The sequence below is a fragment of the Perca fluviatilis genome, chromosome 10, assembly GCF_010015445.1.
Source record: "Perca fluviatilis chromosome 10, GENO_Pfluv_1.0, whole genome shotgun sequence".
Taxonomy (NCBI): Eukaryota; Metazoa; Chordata; class Actinopteri; order Perciformes; family Percidae; genus Perca; species Perca fluviatilis.
This window is the reverse complement of record NC_053121.1, coordinates 8,288,111-8,297,327: the sequence shown is the minus strand read 5'-3', so window position 1 is coordinate 8,297,327 and position 9,217 is coordinate 8,288,111. Positions and strand designations below refer to the sequence as shown.

At 43.5% G+C, this 9,217-nt stretch overlaps 1 pseudogene; it reads left to right on the top strand.

Moving 5' to 3' along the window:
- The first annotated feature begins 2,340 nt into the window (after positions 1-2,340).
- Positions 2,341-9,217, top strand: part of LOC120567402 — a 7,870-nt pseudogene continuing 993 nt past the window's right edge.

Genomic DNA, 9,217 nt, shown 5'->3' with positions numbered 1-9,217 from the left:
GTTAACGTCAGTGACATGTTTGAGCTATTGCAGAGTTTTGACTCTTAACATAACGTTATAACGCTATCGTCAGCGTGCTCACTGTAAATGCAAACGTCGGCTGCTGTCTCGTTAGATAGCAGTAACTATAACTTCCCATTAAACGATGTAAGGTCCTTCAAGCAACACTAGAGAACTTTGAAACTGAAGGAATTATTTTTCTTTTTCCCGTCATATGAATTGACTTTTTGAGGGGCTTAACATATTCACAAACTCACCAAATTTGGCGGTCGCATCAAGTCTGGTGAAACTTTACGTATTTTAAGGGTTTCGGGAATAGGCGCACAAAGATGGCTCGCTAGCGCCCCCTAGAAAGTTAAAAGAATTGAGCCCCTGCAGTGCGTTTAACATAGACTCAAGAAACTTGGTACACATATGTATCATGTCAAGATGTACAAAAAACCTCATTAGAGCCATACCCTAAACCCAACAGGAAGTCCGCCATTTTGATTTCAAAGTTCGAAATTAGTGTGATTTTGGCCATTTCCACATGTCGTACTCCTCCTAGAGAATTCATCTGATCAACTTCAAACTCGGTCTGTACCATCTTAAGATGTTGAAGATGAAAAGTTGTTAAAAGAAAAACTTTTCGTCATAGGGCGTGGCCGTGGTGGGGTGGCCATTTTGTGCGCTTCGCCGCCGAAATAGGAAGTGGGTGTAACTCGAGTGTACGTTGTCCAACTGGCTCGAAACTTTTCACGCCCACTTACTCAGGCCACGCCCCCTTTCATAATACTTGAACCGTTTAAGGTAGAGTCTTGTGTGAGGTGTCATTGAACTCAGCACAGAGTTCCTTTTTAATTGGTGATGGTTTGACCCGCGGGTAGTGCGGGTAAATTGGGAACGTCTGGAGGAGGCCCCTCTCCGACAGACTTTCAACTCACACCTCCGGCAGAGCTTTTCGTGGATCCCTGTGGAGGCTGGGGGCATTGAACCCGAGTGGACAATGTTCAAAGTTTCCATTGCTGAAGCTGCGGCGAGGAGCTGTGGTCTTAGGGTCTTAGGTGCCTCAAGGGGCGGTAACCCACGAACACCGTGGTGGACACCGGTGGTCAGGGAAGCCGTCCGACTGAAGAAGGAGTCTTTCCGGGATATGTTATCCCAGAGGACTCCGGAGGCAGTTGCAGGGTACTGAAGGGCCCGAAGGGCTGCAGCCTCTGCTGTGAAAGAGGCAAAGCAGCGGGTGTGGGAGAAGTTTGGAGAAGACATGGAGAAGGACTTTCGGTCGGCACCAAAGTGCTTCTGGAAAACTGTTCGCCACCTCAGGAGGGGGAAGCGGGGAACCATCCAAGCTGTGTACAGTAAGGAGGGGACACTGTTGACCTCAACTGAGGAGGTAATAGGGCGGTGGAAGGAGCACTTTGAGGAACTCCTGAATCCGACTAATACTATGTTAGAGGCAGAGCTGGAGGATGATGGGGGATTGTCGTCAATTTCCCAGGCAGAAGTCACTGATGTAGTCAAACAACTCCACAGTGGCAAAGCCCCGGGGATTGATGAGATCTGTCCAGAAATACTCAAGGCTCTGGGTGTGGAGGGGCTGTCCTGGTTGACACGTCTCTTCAAAATTGCGTGGAAGTCTGGGACAGGGCCAAAGGAGTGGCAGACTGGGGTGGTGGTTCCCCTTTTTAAAAAGGGGGACCAGAGGGTGTGTGTCAATTACAGGGGTATCACACTTCTCAGCCTCCCTGGTAAAGTCTACTCCAAGGTGCTGGAAAGGAGGGTTCGGCCGATAGTCGAACCTCGGGTTGAAGAGGAACAATGCGGATTCCGTCCTGGTCGTGGAACAACGGACCAGCTCTTTACTCTCGCAAGGATCCTGGAGGGAGCCTGGAGTATGCCCAACCAGTCTACATGTGTTTTGTGGATCTGGAGAAGGCGAATGACCGGGTCCCCCGGGAGATACTGTGGGAGGTGCTGCGGGAGTTTGGGGGTCTCTTCCCAAGGTCATCCAATCTCTGTACGACCAAAGTGAGAGCTGTGTCCGGGTTCTCGGCAGTAAGTCGGACTCGTTTCAGGTGAGGGTAGGCCTCCGCCAGGGCTGCGCTTTGTCACCAATCCTGTTTGTAATATTTATGGACAGGATATCAAGGCATAGTTGGGGTGGGGAGGGGTTGCAGTTCGGGTGCGGCGGGGATCTCATCGCTGCCCTCTTGCAGATGACGTGGTCCTGATGGCATCATCGGGCCTGCGACCTTCAGCACTCACTGTATCGGTTCGCAACGCGAAAGCGTGAAGCGGCGGGATGAGGATCAGCACCTCTAAATCTGAGGCCATGGTTCTCAGCAGGAAACCGATGGAATGCCTTCTCCAGGTAGGGAATGAGGCCTTACCCCACGTGAAGGAGTTCTAGTACCTTGGGGTTTTGTTCCCAAGTGAGGGGACAATGGAGCGGAGATTGGTCGGAGAATCGGGCGCGGGGGGGCGGTATTACATACCACAACTGTCTGCGCACCGTTGTAAGAAAAGAGAGCTGAGCCAGAAGGCAAAGCTCTCGATCTACCGTTCGTTTTCATTCCTACCCTGCCCTATGGTCATGAAGGCTGGGTCATGACCGAAAGAACGAGATCCAGGGTACAAGCGGCTGAAATGGGTTTCCTCAGGAGGGTGGCTGGCTTCTCCCTTAGAGTAGGGTGAGAAGCTCAGTCATCCGTGAGGAAGTCAAAAAACGTAGAGCGCTCCGCTCCTGCGCCGAAAGGAGCCAGTTAAGGTGGTTCGGGAATCTGGTAAGGATGCCCCCGGGCCTCCCTAAGGGAGGTGTTCCGGGGCGCCGCAGCCGGGAGGAGGCTTCGGGGAAGACCCAGGACTAGGTGGAGGGATTATATCTCCAACCTGGCCTGGGAACGCCTTGGGATCCCAGTCAGAGCTGGTTAATGTGGCTCGGGAAAGGGAAGTTTGGGGTCCCTGCTGGAGCTGCTCCCCCCGCGACCCGACACCAGATAAGCGGAAGAAGATGGATGGATGGATGGATTTACCCACCCCCTAAGCTTTAGCCACGCCCCCTTTTATAACTAATGACCCGTTTGATGTAGACCCTTGTGTGAGGTATCATTGAACTCAGCAGAGACGTCCTTCTTCATTGGTGATGGATTGGCCCACCCCCTATATTTAAGCCACGCCCCCTTTCATAAATGGTGACCCGTTTAAGGTAGTGTCTTATGTGAGGCATCAATGAACTCAGCAGAGACTTCTTTTTTATTGGTGATGGTTTGACCCGCCCCCTAAGCTTTAGCCACGCCCCCTTTATAACTAATGACCCGTTTGATGTAGACCCTTGTGTGAGGTATCATTGAACTTAGCAGAGAGTTCCTTTTCAATTGGTGATGGTTTGACCCGCCCCCTATGCTTTAGCCACGCCCCTTTTCACAGCTAATGAACCGTAGAGTCTTGTGTGAGGTATCATTGAACTCGGCAGGGAGTTCCATTTTCATGGTTGACGATTTGCGGTGTCTGAGAGCTAGCTAGCTACACTTTCGGCATTACTACAGTATATTTACTAGTGCTGTCAGTTAAACGCATTATTAACGGTGTTAACGCAAACCCATTTTAATGGCGTCAATTTTTTTATCGTGAGATTAACATTCTTTTTGGCCTAGTAAACTTTGTAGTTTTTTTCACCTGCTGTTGCAACAACTAGTAATGTTAGAAAAACTACAACACCACACCGGATCTAGCTAGACCGGAAACAAAACAACAGGCACGCCGTAATCCAAATTATTTAGAAGTTACTGCACGCTATATTGACTATGTATATCAGCATACAGTTTTAGGACTGTGTTGTTTGTATCGTTTTTTTTTTTGACTGTTTTTGTCATTTGGAACATTGTTCACCCCCTTTTCTGTCCAGGAGAATTGTTACATTCCTTATTAGAAAAACGTAAAGGTTACAAATGTCCTGCTGTGGCATCCGGTTTTTGGACCATTTTGTTTGTACTGTATAAGCAAGGTGTTAGTGTTACATCTCAGTTAGGCTAGGTACTTGTAGGAATTGCAATAATGATAGATTCACACATTTTTCTTTTGTTTACAGTAAATAAATAATAAATGACTACAAATCTTAAAGTCAAGTTCATAAAGTAACTTTCTTTGCATTCATTTGATTCCCAATTAAGATACACTGGTAATAATGGCTTTCCATTGTTAATATTTACTTAAAAACAGTTCTGAAATGCAAAATAATAGAATTTTATTCATGTGATAAAACATGCGATTAATCATGATTAACTATAGATATTTGGAGATTAAAAAAATAATTGTTTGACAGCCCTAATATTTACAGTTAGAATTTTGTCACGGCATGTATATTACAGGTTCCCAAAGCTTAGCTAATACTTGTCTGATTTCGGATTTCAATTTAATGCATTTTTGTGAATTTCAGAGGTCTCGTTAGGAGGAGGCTAGCTAGCTCTCATTGATGGACTCCAGCTCACCGCAGGCTCTATCAATGAGACTCGCGGACAAAAGGCGTTTATTTCCCCTATCGTGTGTTTAAATAACTCAACACACATATCCATTATAACATTAACTGGAACCTGCGGTAAGAGATTGCGGGTGTAACAAGCTCGCTGACCGCGCTCTCAGTCACACACCGGCCATTTAGCAGGAAGAGGGGAAATTTGCTTTACATAGTTGATTTCTCACATAAAAAAATTTCAGAAGTGAATTTTGTAATGGAATAGCAGAGATCTGCGTAACCTAGATTCAGAAGACTACCTGATCTCAGGTCAGTTGTGTAGCCTGTGTAAATGTTGGGGCGTGACAAAGAGAGAGACTAGAGTCAAAGAGGAGGAGCCGCCGAGTTGACGTCAACTAGGCGGCTCGTTGAGATTTGCCCGTTTTCAGAGGTAGTTTCAAATTCTGAGATTTGCAGAGGAAAGAGGTGTCATTGGGATTTTGAGGTTCTATGTATGTCCTATTTACCCACCAAACTGTCATTTTTCAACTATGACAAGGTAAAATCGGTTTTGCATTCTATAACCCCTTTAAGCTTGAGCCTAAGAATAATCAGGCTTCCATCCAACTGTTTTAATGCAAATTATGATGTATAACATCTCCATAGGTTTCATCAGTAGTGCAAGAGAAGTGTTAATGCTTGCTGGGGTGTAAACCAAGTTGCTGCTTAAAAAAAGTATGAGGTTTGAAACATTTGGCAAATTATTAATTTGTATTGCATGTGAACTCAAAAGTAAGTTGGAATGTTGTGAAATATATCTGTTAATGATCTTGTCTAATGTAACAATTTCATTTTCAGGATTTTAGGTGAAATGAATCACTTTAAAGCCAATCACCAAATAATAGTAATTTTAACAAATAATAACTTTAACCCCATATTTAGCATTTAGAAACACTAGATAAACATTGAATATAGGGTTTATAACACACAGTAATGTGTTTATTAATGTTATTTTCAACAACTATAACTCCTCCTGTGGATACACAGATAATGAATGACAATATAGTAAAAAAGTCAATGTTGTGTTTACAGCTTGTTCTGATGCCAAAATATCAATAATGCAGGTTTAACTATACCTTTTTTTTATTGTAGTGTGCTTCTATAAATTTTCTTGTCAGATTTTGTCCACATTTAGTCCCCTTTAATCAACTGTAATGTGGATACAGTAGCATGTAGCTAATGACACACATTTATTTGTGCCCTCTTCACAGGTTCTCTGGACTAAACCCAGTGTAAATCAGATGACTGCCTGTTTCTTTCTCCAGTAATAATTTGGTTTCACTTTCTATGACATCTTCATTTTCTTAGATCATTTTTATTAAGTATATGTTTATTGGTATCTGAGGCTTTGATGTGTTGGAGTTTTTTTAATCTTGATTTCCCTATGGGAATCATTAAAGTGTCATCGTCACCCTTCTAATGTCACAGCTGGCTTTGTGCTTGATGTTCTTGTGAACTTGAGTGGTGGTTTGATTGACACGTTGACAACTGCAGATGGCACAAGTCTTTCTTCTCTCTGCTCTAGCGGCATTGTAACCTGGCTGACCCTGAACAAGGTAAACAGAGAATTTCCTCTTTGGACAGACACTTAAATATGTCACAACACACTGTATTGGAAACTAAACTATTCTTCCCTTTCACATAAAACAAGATATCTCTCTAAAACAGAATTGGCACTATTTTCCTATCTGGCCTTCACTGTCCTTTCACTCCCAGTTTATTTCTCTTCCAGTCTGAAGATCCTTCATTGTATTCCCCTCTTCTGTTTTCTTTCTCTTCCTGTCACTTGTCAAAACCTTTTTTCTTTTTTCTGCTCTTTTTCTCTCCCCACTTTCTCTCTCACTGGCACATTCCAAACGTTTCTGTAGAATTAGATTTTATCCCCCTTTTCCCCACTGCCTCAATTTCAGTTTCAGCTATTTTATAGGCATGGATCTTTATAGTGATTTAGTGGCAAAACACATCTCTGATTTACTGTTGTGCTCTTATGCTTTTATGACATTATGTAATGCCCTTCTCTTTGCTCTTTCTCTGTGTCCAAAAGTTTATGTTATCCTCTTCTCTTTAACCTCGTTCATTTCTGTCTTTTCCTCTAAAACATGTCCTGGCACATTTGAGTAAAGCTTTATTTCAACAACAGTTGTGACACTGAGTGGTCTGGAAGTTTTCAAAGCCTCCAGCAGCTCTGCTTTTACATCCTGCAAATTGTGCAGGTTCCCTATTACACTTGTTTATATCTAAACTAGAGTTTACAAAGAATCCATTGAAAGCAACCCAGGACCACTGCGATGTGATTTGATGGTTGTCTTTTTAGACAACCATCAAACTTGTGACTCAACCTGGACTCTCGCATTTAAACTTGGACTGGGGTATTAATGAAAATGGACATTAGCATTCATGAAATGGGACTCACAAGTTGGATGAAGTTTCTGACTACTTTTATGTGTAATACAGGGGCAGGGCTTGTGTCCTCCACCTGCGACTCTAGTTCATACTAGTTCTTCTACATTCACGGTTCACAGATTTTACTGCTGGAAAGAGCACCACTTAATTTGTGAACGCACAATTGAGAGGAAGACTGGGACAACGTCAAACTTCAACAGACATCTGTCACGGCTGCACCTAGAAAAGTAAGTGAAATGCTTTATTAGCTAGCTAGCCAAAGCTAACGATAGCCTCTGAAGTGACTCAAACACATAGACTGTATATTATTAATGGACAAGGCATCCGGGTCAGCAAAGTGCTGCAAATGCGGAAGTGCCTTAAACCTGCATTCATTTTGGGGGTTGACCACGCTTTCGTTGTAGTGACTGACACTTTGGTCGCCTAATAATGTATTGTTCAGCGTTCAGTTGTACGACAAGACGCTCAAAGGAGTCGGCAGTTAAGTTTTTCCGGTACGTAACGTTACATTTTGTTTTAATACCGTTTTTCGTTAGCCAACGTTAGCATCCCAATTAATATCAGTTGGCTAGCTAGATTGCACCTTGCTAACCAAGCTAGCGGGCTAACTAATAACGTTATGCAGACTGTATAAACTGATTAAAATATACTGTATATTTAACGTTACAGTCGTATACAGTAGGTATGGACAACGGTCTCGGCGGTGATCTGTTTTTAACCACATATGGTGCTAATCGATGCGCATGTAATATAGCCTGATATAGATAATGTTATAGTGTAAATTCATATAAACCGTAGAAATTACCCCCTCACATCTGAGTTTCGTGTGGCGCATTCACACTGGACAAGTGGAGACTGCTTTTACTTGAATATACTGAAATATATGTACCCTGCCCGAGAGTTGGGCAACGTTACCCGGAGGCGCCTGAAGGACAGACACATATCCCTGGCACCGCCGTGGCACCCACCCTCGGACAAAGCCGTGGGGGGAGCGCATCGACGGGCCGGGCAGTGGGCCAGAATATCCGTTTTTGCGATAAATATATGGACTGTTTTTATATAGTATATATATATATATATATATATATATATATATATATATATATATATATATATAGTGCTTTTCTAGTCTTAATGACTAATCAAAGCGCTTTAACATAGTACAGGAACCATTCACCATTCACACACATTCATACACTGTGGCCGAGGCTGCCGTACAAGGTGCCACTTGCTCATCAGATAAACATTCACACACATTTACACTCCGATGGTGCAGCAGCAGGTTTCTATCTTGAAAAATCTTCAGTTCTGCAGCCAAATGTATTGTATAAAGCACCAGGTTCAATATTGGAGTGTCGCTATGTAAAAAAACTGGAATAAAAAGATGGATCTACTCTAGCAGTAACCACCTTCACAGGTAAAAGTATTTTTTTGTAATTTCACATAAAAAGGGTCTTCAATAGCTAGAACTGGTCCACCAGAAGTGCACCACAAGCAACATGTGAGTCCTGTGATGGATGTGTCCTCTTGTGTTACTGTTAGGCCTGCTGCTCTTCTCTGTCTCTCCTCTCTGTCCGTCTCTTATTGCAGGAGTGGAGTCTAGAGTGTGGGAGTCTGGGTTCATCTACCACAATCAACCTCTGCTTCATATACCAGGTCATTCCTCCATTCTGCGTCATATTATACTGAAGGCGACCACAGTTCGCCTCGCTCATGACAAACCATGCTATCTGTTGAGTCATTTTTCTGACAACTACCTGCATGAGCGGTATAGATTCTCGAGGGAAGGCATAATGTATATTTGCAGATTACTGAGGCCACACATTGCAAATAGCACACGGCGCAATAAAGCGCTCACAGTCCCGCAGACTGTGTGCATTGTACTTCGCTTTTTTGCCAGCGGAACATTTTTGTACACAGTTGGAGATGCAGAGAATATCAGCAAAGCAACAGTTTCTCTGTACGAATGGTGTACCTGTCTTTAAAAGAATTACTCAATGTGTTCATCACCTTCCCTGGCCACAGAGCAATTCTCAGTATTAAACAGGCCTTTTATGGAATCGCTGGTAAGTTAAAATAAGAACTATATAGAAAATGGAAATTTTTATTGTCTTTTAATGTTAGGCATGCAATTGACAGACAAACACTTAACTTTTGTAGATTTCCCAAATGTTATCGGAGCTCTGGACTGCACCCACGTGCGCATAAAGCGCCCGTCTGGTCCGCATGAAGCAGACTTCGTTAATAGGAAATCATTACACAGCATCAATGTACAGGTACAGTCCCACTGAGATTATATTGTAGGCTAGAAGCGATTGTGCT